Here is a 6,025-nt window from a genome sequence, read left to right on the forward strand (position 1 = left end):
GGTTCGGTGCTGGACTCTTCCCTGTTCGCTCGCCGCTACTGGGGGAATCCTTGTTAGTTTCTTTTCCTCCGCTTAGTAATATGCTTAAATTCAGCGGGTAGTCTCGCCTGCTCTGAGGTCGTTGTACGAGGTGTCGCACGCCACACCGCCAGCCGGCTGTGCACGCTACCGAGTAAGTACCGGTATGCGAACCGCCAGGCGACGGGCGCGCATCGCACGTTTAAGGAGGCGCGGCCGGCCCCACAGGCGGCCGCGACGCTCCCATGTCTGCGAAGCGGGGCAAACGCCGCGCGCTTCAGTATACGTAGCCGACCCTCAGCCAGACGTGGCCCGGGAACGGAATCCATGGACCGCAATGTGCGTTCGAAACGTCGATGTTCATGTGTCCTGCAGTTCACATGTCGACGCGCAATTTGCTGCGTTCTTCATCGACCCACGAGCCGAGTGATCCACCGTCCTGGGTGATCTTTTCTTAGTTTCCACTGTCTCTTTCAAGACAGTTGCATAGGCGGGACGTAGGCGTGTGGCGGCCCCTGTTCCAGCGTTCTGTGTCCAACGGCCTCACGGCCGATGGGCGTCGTACGGCTCCACACCGGAGCGGACAGGCAGTCGGGCGAAAGTCATTCAAAACCGGCGCCAGGCGCCAGGTGCCGCAGGCCAGCCGCTCCAGCGCTTCAGCGCTCGTACCACACAACATTGGCGTTAGTTTTGAGAAGCACGCGTGGTTCCGCACGCGGCGCACGGCTACTGCGAGCCGTACAGGTAGCGTGTTGCGCGACACGACACGCACATCGAAAGACATGCAGTCTAGTCGGTAATGATCCTTCCGCAGGTTCACCTACGGAAACCTTGTTACGACTTTTACTTCCTCTAAATGATCAAGTTTGGTCATCTTTCCGGTAGCATCGGCAACGACAGAGTCAATGCCGCGTACCAGTCCGAAGACCTCACTAAATCATTCAATCGGTAGTAGCGACGGGCGGTGTGTACAAAGGGCAGGGACGTAATCAACGCGAGCTTATGACTCGCGCTTACTGGGAATTCCTCGTTCATGGGGAACAATTGCAAGCCCCAATCCCTAGCACGAAGGAGGTTCAGCGGGTTACCCCGACCTTTCGGCCTAGGAAGACACGCTGATTCCTTCAGTGTAGCGCGCGTGCGGCCCAGAATATCTAAGGGCATCACAGACCTGTTATTGCTCAATCTCGTGCGGCTAGAAGCCGCCTGTCCCTCTAAGAAGAAAAGTAATCGCTGACAGCACGAAGGATGTCACGCGACTAGTTAGCAGGCTAGAGTCTCGTTCGTTATCGGAATTAACCAGACAAATCGCTCCACCAACTAAGAACGGCCATGCACCACCACCCACCGAATCAAGAAAGAGCTATCAATCTGTCAATCCTTCCGGTGTCCGGGCCTGGTGAGGTTTCCCGTGTTGAGTCAAATTAAGCCGCAGGCTCCACTCCTGGTGGTGCCCTTCCGTCAATTCCTTTAAGTTTCAGCTTTGCAACCATACTTCCCCCGGAACCCAAAAGCTTTGGTTTCCCGGAGGCTGCCCGCCGAGTCATCGGAGGAACTGCGGCGGATCGCTGGCTGGCATCGTTTATGGTTAGAACTAGGGCGGTATCTGATCGCCTTCGAACCTCTAACTTTCGTTCTTGATTAATGAAAACATACTTGGCAAATGCTTTCGCTTCTGTTCGTCTTGCGACGATCCAAGAATTTCACCTCTAACGTCGCAATACGAATGCCCCCGCCTGTCCCTATTAATCATTACCTCGGGTTCCGAAAACCAACAAAATAGAACCGAGGTCCTATTCCATTATTCCATGCACACAGTATTCAGGCGGGCTTGCCTGCTTTAAGCACTCTAATTTGTTCAAAGTAAACGTGCCGGCCCACCGAGACACTCACTCAAGAGCACCCTGGTAGGATTGCAACGGGGTCCGCCTCGGGACGCACGAGCACGCACGAGGCGCGTCGCACGCCTTCAGCTCGCCCCACCGGCAGGACGTCCCACGATACATGCCAGTTAAACACCGACGGGCGGTGAACCAACAGCGTGGGACACAAATCCAACTACGAGCTTTTTAACCGCAACAACTTTAATATACGCTATTGGAGCTGGAATTACCGCGGCTGCTGGCACCAGACTTGCCCTCCAATAGATACTCGTTAAAGGATTTAAAGTGTACTCATTCCGATTACGGGGCCTCGGATGAGTCCCGTATCGTTATTTTTCGTCACTACCTCCCCGTGCCGGGAGTGGGTAATTTGCGCGCCTGCTGCCTTCCTTGGATGTGGTAGCCGTTTCTCAGGCTCCCTCTCCGGAATCGAACCCTGATTCCCCGTTACCCGTTACAACCATGGTAGGCGCAGAACCTACCATCGACAGTTGATAAGGCAGACATTTGAAAGATGCGTCGCCGGTACGAGGACCGTGCGATCAGCCCAAAGTTATTCAGAGTCACCAAGGCAAACGGACCGGACGAGCCGACCGATTGGTTTTGATCTAATAAAAGCGTCCCTTCCATCTCTGGTCGGGACTCTGTTTTTTTTTTTTTTTAAAAAAAAAAAAAAAAAAAAATTCTTTATTCTCAATATTCTTATATCATACAAACAACCCACCACCTTATACAATTAGTGGGTCCTATTTGATACATTTGAATTTTATATTAGTACTACAGCTAACACAATTTGTTACTTTTCTGTTGCTCACACTATGGGCACTTCTGTCTATTTTCCTACATTGTTATATTCTACTTATGCTAAGCTACTTCTACCTGCAGCGTTTACATTTGTGCCAGAATAGTATAAACCTACATTGTTGGCCTTGTTCACCGAGCTAATCCCGGTGAACGTGCCCCTGGCACCAGGCTGGCCGGAGTTTCAATACGCTGCAGTACTATACTAATGGTTTCTATCCTAGCTTATCCTACGTCTACTCTATCTTAACCTAGTGTCGAAGTTGGTGAGTGTCTCAATCGGTAGTTGGGCGCACCCTACCTCCTAATCCCAGGCATGGCGGATTCCAGCCGTAAAGCGGCTGGCCAAGTCCTCGCCTCGGCGGAACAGGTTAGAATGCGCAGAGTCTAATTTGGGAATAGTTAGGTCTTAATTGTTGTTCCTTAAATAGTCCCTTATCACTTTGAGTGATATTTCGTTAGATAATTTATTCAGGATTGTAAAGTGGTCCTCATGCCTGAGCAGGTGATACGTGTCGTGATTTGGTAATTGCTGACGAAGTTGCGCGGCTACATCGTCGAAGAGGTGGCACTCATACACCACGTGTTCCGGGGTGCCTGGTGTGGCCCCACAGTCACACGCTGGTGTCGCCTGTTTCCCAAACCGGCATAGATATGCCGGGTAGGGTCCATGACCTGTGAGGAAGTGCAGCAGTCCTCGTGATGGTGTGAAGTGCTTTAGTTGTAACCTTTCCCTAATATTGGGCAGCAGTTCATGTGTTCGCCGACCGGTTTCCTCTTTATCCCATTGTTCTTGCCAAAGTTCTTCCCCCCTTCGTTTGATTTCAATTTTGTTCCCCACGTATATCCCCATCAATTCAACTACTTTGTCCCTGTTTCCCTTTTTTATCCAGTACCATGCTGCCTGCTCCCGGATTTTAATGTCGAGCGGGCAGAGCCCCATCAGTACTGTTAGGGCTCCTCCAGGTGTAGTTCTGTATGCTCCCACTGATCTTAGTAACATGCTCCGCTGCACTCTTCTCACAGCCATGGCAGGCATAACCCTCGTGAGTCTGTGGGCCCAGATTCCTGATCCATATCCTACAATTGAAGTCAATATGCTATTATGATATAATTTGATTAGTTCTGGTGGTAGGTGAAATCGCTTGTGTCCAATTGCAATGAGATGATTTAATGTTTCCAAGGATTTTTGTGTAACGGTATCTATGTGTGATGTATATGTCCACCTCTCATCGACGACTACGCCCAGGTATCGCGCTTCATGGCGTCGAAGAACTGGTGAGCCGTCTATCCTCACAGTTGGATTTCTAACTAGTTGTCCTTTTAAGAGTAGATATGTAGATTTTGTTGGAGAAATCTTCATTTTGGACAGGTGGCACCATGTACTTAGGATTGTTATGGCCCTTTCAATTTTCGGCTCTAAGTCTTCGCGGCTACGGCCACCAACCAGCAGGAGGAGGTCGTCCGCGTAGGCTATGCCCTCTAGCACATCGTCGCTGTTCTGAAGGTTGTCCAAAAGAGGTTCCATATTAACATCCCAAAAGAGTGGCCCCAGGACTGACCCCTGTGGACACCCCTTGGTGATCTTTTTGCTTACTCTTCCGCTAGGGGACGATAGCCAGACCTCCCTATTCTCACAATAGCTCCTGAGACAGCCATATAGCGACGCTGGGCACTCCTTCTCTCGCAATCGAGAGAAGAGCGAGGGCCACCACAGGCTGTCAAAGGCGCCACTGATATCCACCATGATGCCGACCACGTATTTGTGCGGGGTAGAGGCGCAGACCTCAGCAGCCAGGGCGATGGCGTCAGACGCCGATCTCCCTGTCCTGAAACCGAATTGTCTGTTACTCATCCCGCACAACACTCGATGTGCTGCCAGTCTGTCTGCCAGCAACCTCTCAAAAAGTTTCCCCAGTGTGTCTAATAGACATATGGGCCTGTAGGATTTGGGTTCTCGTGGATCTTTGTCTCGACTTTTCTTGATAATTACAACTGTAGCCCTTTTCCATATTTGGGGGAATTTCCCGAGCCGCAGACACTCGTTGTACAACCTTGTGAGAGGTGCCACCAATTGGGGAGCCAGGAATTGCACCACCTCTGCGGTGATGCCGTCTGGGCCTGGAGCCTTGCCTCTTTTAAGGGCTTTTATTTGTGTAGCTACTTCTTCCTCGGAGAAGGGATATACCATATTGTTGTTTCGGTATTCCTCTAGATCTTGTCTCCGAATCTGCTGTTGTGCCTCAGAGTCCTCATTTTCGCCATCGTCAGGCAGCAGGACACGGAGGAGGACCTCAGCAGTCTCCTGCCAGGTTTCCGTCATCCTGCCCTGATCCCTGACGGTGGACAACACCATGGGTGACCTGATCTTTTCCCGCACCAACTTATATGGTACACCCCATGGGTCTGTAGCTAGTTGCGTTTGTACATACTTTTCCCAGCTCTGTAGCCTCAAGGCTTTGAGCTCTTGCTGGAAGTGCTCCTTGGCCTCTCTATATCTCAGCAGCCAACGTTGCTTTTCTTCCCAGACGACACTTCGCTGGTAGTACCTCCTGGCCCTCCTGACAGACTGGCGCATCTGTCCCAGCTCGGTTGACCATGGTGACGGAGAGGCCGCTACGGCTCTCCTCCTGGTTGGTACAGCGGCCTTTACCGCCCTTACGACTGCTTTCACCAGCTCCTCTGCGTATCCCTCGACATTTTCGTCACCGTCGGGCAATGTCGGTATTTCACACTCCCTTGCCAGGCGATCCCAGTCAGCTCTGTTGTAGTTTAGCTGTGTCTCCCACCCCATGTCCCAGCGGCATTCTTCGTCTCCCAATGAGAATGTGATAAGATTGTGGTCACTGGTTGTTACCTGGTCCCAGACCATCCAGTTTGTTACTTTGGTGGCGAGATTGGGCGTGACCAATGTAACGTCAATGTTGGTGCCCTCGCCCCCACCTCCTGCGTAGGTGGGCGGGTTTCCTTGCTTATTGGCGACCATTAGCTGTAGCGCCATGATGGTCTCTTCAGCCTTTTCTCCTCGGTCATCTCGTGTGCCGCTGAACCACAGGGGGGACTTGGCATTTATATCTGCTGTAATGACACATCGACGTCCCCGCAACGCCGTGGTTACTTGTGTAAGCTTGTCAAGGAATTCATCTATTGTCCGGCCGTACTGGAAGTACATGTTTATGATGTATAGTACTCCAGCTGATGTTTGTAGTTCCACGACGTTGCAGTGATCGTCGGAAAACTGGGAGAGAACTGTGGCTCTTAGCGCTTTGTTGATGATCATTATAGCTGCTCTGGGTTCTGCTCCACTGTGAATGACCTGCCAA

The 6,025-nt window shown here is 51.6% G+C and overlaps 1 non-coding gene and 1 pseudogene across 1 annotated transcript; both read right to left on the minus strand.

Annotated features, from left to right (window-relative positions):
* LOC124608974 overlaps window positions 1-121 on the minus strand; it is a 4,786-nt pseudogene extending 4,665 nt beyond the window's left edge.
* Window positions 122-309: 188 nt separating this feature from the next.
* LOC124608223 lies at window positions 310-464 on the minus strand. Its single transcript, XR_006978910.1, has one exon. It is a non-coding gene; the product is annotated as a 5.8S ribosomal RNA (ribosomal RNA).
* Window positions 465-6,025: the final 5,561 nt, after the last annotated feature.

The sequence above is a fragment of the Schistocerca americana genome, chromosome 3 (assembly GCF_021461395.2).
Source record: "Schistocerca americana isolate TAMUIC-IGC-003095 chromosome 3, iqSchAmer2.1, whole genome shotgun sequence".
Classification (NCBI taxonomy): domain Eukaryota; kingdom Metazoa; phylum Arthropoda; class Insecta; order Orthoptera; family Acrididae; genus Schistocerca; species Schistocerca americana.